The sequence below is a fragment of the Phyllostomus discolor genome, chromosome 1, assembly GCF_004126475.2.
Source record: "Phyllostomus discolor isolate MPI-MPIP mPhyDis1 chromosome 1, mPhyDis1.pri.v3, whole genome shotgun sequence".
In the NCBI taxonomy this organism is placed as follows: Eukaryota; Metazoa; Chordata; class Mammalia; order Chiroptera; family Phyllostomidae; genus Phyllostomus; species Phyllostomus discolor.
Window position 1 is genome coordinate 166,811,806 of NC_040903.2, and position 9,237 is coordinate 166,821,042.

General features: G+C 38.2%; 1 pseudogene; it reads left to right on the forward strand.

Annotated features, from left to right (window-relative positions):
- Window positions 1-6,697, forward strand: part of LOC114492207 — a 57,756-nt pseudogene extending 51,059 nt beyond the window's left edge.
- Window positions 6,698-9,237: the final 2,540 nt, after the last annotated feature.

Genomic DNA, 9,237 nt, shown 5'->3' on the forward strand with positions numbered 1-9,237 from the left:
AATCACAAAAAGTTTTTTTACATAAAAAATGTTCAAACATATACAGAAGTTCAAAAAAATCTATATAAACCCCATACCCAGACTAAATAATTACCAAGATTTTATCCTTCTTCCTCTGCCTTTGACCAAAGTATTTTAGAGTAACTCCTGGACTCCTTGTGCTTTCACTTCTATATACTTTAGTATGCAACACTAAAAAGTATGGACACTTTCTTACAAACAAAATGCCATTGTCACACCTAAAGATTCCTTGTGGTTGGCTAATCGTCCATGTTCAAATTTCCCTGATTGTCTCAAAAATATGTTTTTCTGCTGATTTGTTTGAATCATGTTCTAAACAAGGTCCATGTGTGGTATGTGGGTTTTATATTAGGCCTTAAGTCTTTTGTAACTTGGAGCAGCCCTCCTCACCCCACTCTTTTTCCTCATGCCATTGACTCGCTGAGAAAACCACGTCCGCTGTCCCTGAGGATGTTCCTGACTCCAGATTGGCCTGGTTGCATCCCTGTGGTGTCATTTAACTTGTTCCTCTACCTCTTGTATTTCTTGTAAGTGGAAATTACCCAGTGTCTCCTTGTTGCACATTCAGTGACAGCGATGCTAAGATTGATCAGTGGGGGAAGGTGGCAATGGCCTCATTCTTCCACTATAAAATTGCGTGGCCGTCTACTACATATCAAATTCATCCACTGATGGTCTTTGCCTGAATTCTTCATTAAGGATTGTAAAGTATTGATTTTGTAATTTTGTCTGTCTTTCCATACTTATTACCTGGAATTGTTCACTAAAGAAAAATTTTCTCTGACAAGTATGACTATTTCCTTATCCTAAATACAGCTGATATAGGGAAATGCAAATTTTCTTATAATTGTCATTCTTCAACATACTACTTAAAAATCTTTTACAATGGAAAAATATAAGGTATTGAAAACCACATAAAATAAACACCTCAGTAAATCATCGTAAGCAAACTCCTCCGTAACCATCACCCGGGTGAAGAGTTGGAACGTGGGCAGCCACCCTCGACGCTGCTGTGTGTCTGCTTGCTGTGATTTTTATGGTGATCATTTCCTTGCTCTTCTTTATATTTAATCACCCAGTGTGCATCTCTAAACATTATACTCGTTTATTTATATTTTTAAAATTTAATATGAACATGATGGTGATTTTTTAAAAAAATTCTTTTTTATTCTACAGGTTCCCATCCATTGCTTCCCCCATTTCAATCTATTCGTTAAAAAAACTTGACTGTTTGATCTACAGTTTCCCAAACTCTGGATTTTACTGGTGGCGTCCCTGTGACACACTATTTCATAATCTATGTACTTTGTGTAAATTGGCGATTGGATCTAGAGACTCAGTAAGATTTCAGTATAATTTTTGGAGGCCAGTCTACTTCATTCCGACTTGTATTCTCTTGTTATGAGACACAATGTCTGTTTGCTTCTTTTTATGATGTGGGTAGCTATCAACACCCGCTGTCTGTATCAGTTTAATTCACTATTGAATTAATGGGTTGAAATTTGATGATATTCCAATTTTATCAATCCTTTCTCATTTTAGCTTGACTTATTCTCCATAGAGCAGCCCCCATATGTTATTTGGTTATCCAGGGGCACAGCTCACATAGGAAAGGCAGGAACCAGAAAACCACAGAATTAGAATATCACACAGTTACCATTTGCATTGTCTTGCATCACACACACAACAGTCTCAGCAAAATCACCTACTCTACCACCACCAGTATTACTGAAAAGTTTAAAAATTGCACAAAAAAGCAAAAAACTCAAATATAAAATCAAATTTTAAAAAATGGTTTACATTACTCTCTTCATTTCCTTTAGTTGTATTTCACCTATATTTTCAGAACATATATCCAATACATAGCACACACTTTCCTCTTTGACTCTCATGTGGTCTTGGTTTTACGAGTAAGCAGGGATTTAAGGTTCGCCACCAGTCCATGGGTCCACATCTCTCCAGTCATCTGGACATCTGGTTTGTTCTCCAGCAGGTTCTTCAGGACGTGTGCAAGGAAACAGTATCAAATGACTGTGTCCTCACAATGTTTCCAAAGAGGATGCTATCAAACTTAGGTTTTTCTGCCAACCTGATAGGTGAGAAGGGGTAATTTGGTATAGATTTAATTTGTATTTTTCTTATGAGTCAGACTGAACATTTTATGTGTTTAAAGATCATTTTTTAAATTTGTGAACTGGCTGTTCATATCTCTTGTCCACTTTTCAGTTGTTTATTGGCTATCTCCTTTCCCCCATTTTATTACCCCTTTGTACGTGGTACGGGTTACAAATATCTTTTCCTACTTTGTCATTTGTCCTTTGACTTATAGGGATTTTGACATGTGACTCTATAGTATGTTTAATACCTTGTATGGTTAGACACTCAAACTGGTTTTTGCCCCAGGTTTCTGGGGGAGCTGTAAGTGTTTATGTTGTCATTTTAAATGTATATTCAACTTGTGTGGCTTTAGAAAAAGACCATTGACAGTTTTGTTGGGATCATGTTAAATTTATCCATCAACTGAAGGAGAGTCGCTTCAGTGTTTGTGACATCGGCTCTTCCCGTCCAAGAACATCATTTCTCACTCCCTTTGCTCTGGTCTTCCTTGTGCATTTCTGTGAAAGTGTCTTAAACATTTTCCTTCTGTAAATTTCGCATGGTTCTTATTAAGTTTACACCTCGGTATTTTACCTTTTTGTTGCTAGCATTAAAAGGGTCTTCTATTGCATTATATCTCCTAGCTGCTTATTGTTTATAAATTGACTTCTGAATATCAAAGGCTTTTGAATTAAGGGTTTCTACTGTGCAGATATTATCGGAGAAATGAGAGATAATTGAGTATTTCAAGTGAGAATGAACATAGGAGGGCAAGATAAGGAGGGAAAGGAAGACATAGAGAAATGTGCACCTCACAGGTATATGACTTGGCAATCAATTTGATGTTGAGGAGAGGAGGAAGGGAAGGGCACATGGGCGACTGTAATGAAGGAATGTTTGAATGGCTAGGGAGAGAATGAACAAAAAGAGAAAAGCCACTGGTAAAAGATCAAAGGATTTCTGTATTTAAATAACAGGCACAGGGTGCTAATTCCTGAAAGAGACCAAGAATCAGGGGTCTGAGGTAAAAAGTGAATCAGAATACAAAGTTGCAGAAACCAAAGAAACTGTGTTACTGGGTTTACCAATTATAAAATCCCCAGTAATTTTGAAACAGCCATTTCAAAACTGCTATCAGGGTGAGATAAGATTGTGAAAGATTAAGTAAAGATCCTATCAACTAGTGGTGGATTTGTGTAGGTAATTTAAACTGTGTATTTCAAACATGTCAAAATAAAAGAGATCTTATGTTGTACATAATCTATTACAGTAGGTATCAGTTAAACAAACATGCTTAAATGACAATAGCTTGGCCTAAATTAAATTTGATTAATAGTTATTTTTGTTCTGGTCACATACCCAAGTTCAAAGTTCAGCCCTTTGCCTCAATATACATTCTTACTTTACTTCCTAACAGGTATGTGTGTGTGTGTGTGTGTGTGTGTGTGTTGGGGTGCAGGAGGGCCTCAAGTAGAACACCACGTTTAAGTGCTGAAAAGAGTAAGAACTTTTCCCACTTCTACATAAATGTCTGTCCTTTTCTGTAGGCATTTATAATAATCATAATGGCGTATACTTAGGGTTTACAAAATATTGTCATAGCTCATGTAATGTTGCAAGGTTCTGGGGAGGAACCAGGACATGGATCATTATTCTCCATAAAGTGAAGAAAGGGGAAAGAATGACAGAACCAGGTCTAGATCTCAGATGTTTTTGTTCCCTAGCCTTCAGGCATATGTTATGAATCAGAGTTAAATGCAGGAAATGCCTTTTCTAGGTACTTTAAGCAGAAAATGACTTACTGCAGGGAGTTACGTGCTTATACATACATCCATGGAAGAACGAGTTTCAGACTGTGCCTCTAGAAATGACTCCCAGAACAACATGGTGGAGTTAACCATCAGGAGAATTAGTTCATACCTGGAATCAGCTGGAGAACAGGAAGCCAGACCAGAACTTTGTGATACTGTTGCCGCTACCTTCACTGCCACCACATGACTGCATCTTGCCATTCACAGGACTGGCGACTTGGCACTGGAACACGGGCCCTCGATACCTAAGAATCTCAAGAACACACTGTGTAACACTGCTGCTGAAACACTGTGTCACAGTGACCTTGCTTACAAGAAAGTCATCAAAAGTGGGTAGAAGGACAGAGTCTGCTTCATTTTCATCCTCCAAGTCTTTTGAGAATGTATCTAATAGAGGGAAGGTAACTCATATCCATAACCCAAGCCGTGAGGAAGTCCAGAAAATGTAGTTTTTGGCTTTCCAGGCACTGCATGCCAGGAAGAGGCTGAGATGAAATTAAGCCAATCCACAATATTTGCTATTGCAATTTGTCTTCATTCAAGATGTTGGCAAAAATAACAAATGGGTCTCAGCCACGTGGCCCACCCCTAGAAAAATGCTCTCCAGATGGAGATCATTGCTCTCACTTACCCAGGGTCATGGTTATAATGGGCAGAGCTGAGGCATAAGCCCTGGGTCTGACACCAATAACTAGAATGCCTGTATTGCCTTTCAATTTGATTCATTAATTCTCCTTAGCTGTTTAAGCAACTTATAACCCACCTAATCTTTCTTTTTTGAGGGACAACTATGAAACAATATTTAAACGCTGTGCTAAACTCAGGGTATTCTAAGATCCTCTCCTGATTTACCAATTCCCATGAAAAAGAGATGCCATCCAATGAAGAGAAATCTACGATTGTTTAATGATCCTCATGCTAATCTAATATTCCCCACAATTGTTTAAAACCTTCCAGAGGCTCTGTTGGCTAGAACTTGAATTTGTGGGCAGAGTTTGAGTGTGGCACTTGGTGGTCTTCCTTCTCTTCAGCTTCCTGTGCATGGTAAGTTCAGGATGAAAACATTTAGCAACCACCTCCTCCACAGAGAACAGTCAGCACATTCACCGAAGGGATTTTACACTCAATAGTTCAGAAGCCCCAGGCAGACTACAAACTGTGACAAAAGGTGTGGAGTCTCTCCTTTGTACAGATTGGATTCATCATAAATTTACCAAGTCAAGAATTTCAGGTGAAGTGTTTCCGTCTTCACTTTTGGATCATGAGAAATATGATGGGGATGCACAGCACCCTCATACACTGCGTATTATTACCTGAGTTGAAAGTACAAAAAGACATCCATACTGGGGAAAAGATATAATGAAGATGCTTGGGTTAGAAAAAGCATATACTCCTCAAGTTCACAAGAACACTTTCAGTGAATGCAAAACTGAAAGTGGTTAAACATTTGATAAGAATCAAGCTCCTGAGGTTGCCACAAGGACCTCCACCAGAGGGGCGCATGGCTCACATGTGCCACAAAGACCACCGGGGCATTAGTCGTATGGTGGCAGCCAAGCTCTGTGGACCAGGAAGTAATTAAGTTCTAATGCCAGGGCTGTTTCAGAGTAAAAAATGAAAGTCATTTTTATTTAAAGATGGTAAGAAAGTGTTCTCATTCTATTTTAAATGCTAAAAAAATTTTGAATTTGTGTCAAATAATTATAACTTAACCCAGAAATTAATTTCTCTCATTTAAAACACATCCAGAGGCAAGCAGTTGGGACTAGTAGGGAAGTTTCTCTGTCATCAGGGCCTTAGCTCACTGTATGCAGTTAGTGCATCAACCTCAGTGTGTGGCTTTATCTCCAAGTTCAAGGTAGCCATTCAAGTTCCACTCATCACATGGGCATTCCAGCCAGCAGGGAGGAAAGAGAGCAAGAACACTTCGAAGTTGTGCACAAACCTTTAGATTACCTTCTTTTGGTTGAGTACCTGGTGAAGTGGCTCCACTCAAGAACAAGGGAACCTGGTAAATGTGGTCTTCCTTGCAGAAGGCTCGAATGCTACTGCTGGCCAACGGCAGACTCTGCTACAGCCACCTCATTGCGTCTTGCCATTCTGTTCATTGTGCACCTTCCTCAGTTTCTAGCAAAACTTCAAAATAGCAGGAGTCTTCTCTAGCACCTGGCATAGAGCCTGACATATTTTAGCCACTTCATCATCTGTTCAACAAACAGCCGAGTTTTTATTTCCTGATGAAAATTTTAAAGTGGCTTAAACTATTATTAGGTATACATCTAAGAAATGTGCTTGAAGAGCTGTAAGACAAAATTTTGTATTTATATCTTATATCTCCTTTGACTTCCAATACTTCAGGTTCTGTACTTCCACAGAGGGCAGGAGGAAAAGAACATAAGTAATTTAGAGAAAAGTTATGAAATACAGGTAAAATCCAAAGGCAACAAAAATGAAAAGGAAGCATAATAAAGACTGGAGGTTAAAGAGAAATAAAATTCCCCTAACAATGAAACTTAATCATAAGTCAGAATGGAAATTTCAAAGAGGCCACCAAATCAAACTACAGTGGATAGTCTGAACATGTATCTTAAGTCTCACTAAATGGTTAAGAACCGTGCTTTGGGACCAGCTTAATCCCAGCTCTTCCTTTTGTTAGCTTTTACCCTTTCCAATTTGAGCTAAAACTTTCTCACTTTAAAAGTAATATTCTTTCAGATTTATTACTATGAGGAAATGAGAATACATGTAAAGCATTTAATAGTGTCTAGTGCAAAGAAATATATATATTCTACATATAGTAATATCATTCTCAGGATATATTTTCTTTATAAAATTGTTCCCTTTTTTCCAAAAGTACTTAGAAATAAAACCTATTTTGAAAACTGGAGGTCTCTCTCTCCTTCTTTTTTTTTTTCCCTTTCTACCCTTATAAGCAGATTATAGTTCCAGAGCTGGTCATATACATTTAAAAAATTTTCAGGTTATATACTATTGATAAAAAAGCCCATCCACAAATTTATAATTCTAATGACTAAAAATTCATTTATAACAATGCACATCAAAATCAACCTCTACTTTATAGATTTAACAAAAATCAAAATTGTGGTCTTCTATTATGGTGACAGGTGCTGAGCCCATTTGTGTTTATGGCAGTACTGGATATTTCACCTCAACTCAGAGAAGGCAGTACAGCAGTTCAGTTCACACCAGTTACAAGTCCACTTCTAAATGTAGTCTTTACTAAGAACCTTTTTGTCCTTTCCTTGATTCCTCAGTGTGAATTTTTTTTTTTTTTACTGCATAGCAGACTATACTATACCTCTAGTTGGCACTCCTTTTTTAAAAAAAATAAAGATTTTATTTTTTAGAGAGGGAAGGGAGGGAGAGAGGTAGAGAAACATTGATGTGTGGTTGCCTCTCACCCCCCCACCCCCAGTTGGGGACCTGGCTCACCATCCAGGCATGTACCCTGACTGGGAGTTGAACCAGTGACCCTTTGGTTCACAGGCAGGCACTCAGTGCACTGAGCCACACCAGCTAGGGCTAATTGGCACTTCTTAAATAATATATAACTAGTTTACAAGACTGAGCATCTCTTAAAGGTAGGCATAAGATTTTAAATCCCTGGTTATCTTCCTAGGTTATGAAACTCATTTAAATGGATGACTTCATGCTCCAGAAAGTGGGCCTTCCCCACAGCTATAAAGGATGAATCAAGAATCCAAGCTAACTGGCTTCGGGAGGGGACTTTGAACTTGTCTTGTCTAATGAGAAAAAATGGTGGTTGGAGGGAGGGTAAGGGGTACCTAATTGGAGATTTTGGGATTTTTTCCTGAGAAAAGGATGAGAGCTGCCCTTACCACTTTGTTTGTTTGGGATGTATGAAGATATAATATTTGGAGCTATGGTAGCCATCTTGTGACCATGAGGCAACCGACACAGAAAAGGAAAGTTAAAAGATGATGGAACATTCACTATCTGGTTGACAACAGGGAGCCATTAAATGAACCCTGCTGTCTCCAAACTTAATCTAGAAGTATGTGGTGTTCTCATGGTTTTAGACAGTGTTAGGTTTTCCTTTACTTGCAACCAAAAGCACCTAAGGTATTATACATTGCCCCCCCCCTCCCGCCCCCATCCCCTGAGATTTTACTGGTTTATTATATCCATGGGCTCTTGTTTTGTTCATCTGTTCCTGATTATTTAAATTTTTCTTTTGCCTTCTGTCATTGATAATCCAAAAATACTTATTTTAAATAACATCGAGGTAGTTCATTACTTTTTTATCTCGAGTGGTTGCTGACTATCATTCTTAGGATTGGTTTAATTTTCTTCAAGTACTTTAGAATTTTGGTTTGAGGCTCATCTTGTGTGGGAGACTTCCTGCTCTTCACCTCGTCCCTTCTGAATCTGTACTCTCTCCTTTCCTCTTGTCATGGCTTCTACCACCTGTCCATGCTCAGGGCTCCAGTCCTGTGGTGATAATAAAGCTATTCACAGACCTACACAGGTCTGTGCAGACAGAGAAGTAGGCTGTTTGGCTCAGGCCCTGGCTATAATATATTATAGTCTCTACAATGTAAGTTTGTTTCATCTCAGTTTCAAGAGTGAGAAGACTCCATTTCAAACCCTGGTTTCATTACCCTGTAGGGGCTGAAATTTCTGACCAGACCTACAACTCAGGTTCTGATTTACAAATTCAGTACACTTACCACTTTGTATTTTTGGCTTGCTTAACTTGCTTTTGAATACCATTGTGCTTTAAAAAATCTTGTCCATTTTTCTATTATTTTTATTTCAAACCTCCAAGAATATATACATCCAGGTACCATGTAGGATAACATTTTAAAGCAAACATTATATGAATGAGCAAAAAGATTGTGTGTGTGTGTAATAAGCTCTATACCATGTGCCATTAGTAAGTCCCAAGTGAACAGCAGGGCTCTGATGAGTAATACCTGTGTGTCCTGGATTAAGAGCAGAGGGCACATTGGCAGCATCGTTTTACTTTGTACTGAATTTTATCCATTTCCCCTAATTTCATGAGCTCTAAGAAAGAATGGCATCGTGTCTGTTTATAAAACAGTATGCTGCCTACTTAAAAACAGATCCCAGAAATCACCTTAAGATCCAGTCAGTTTAATATAAAATGTTTTTAATTGATTTTGAAAACATTTAAAAAACAATTTTTGAGCACTTTCAATAAAAAAAGAGAACTGAAATGCTACTGCAATATTCAACTACTGTAGTTTTAGCAGGTACAACAGACAACAAAACATTGGGGAAATCTGACTTTTTGCACTAAATG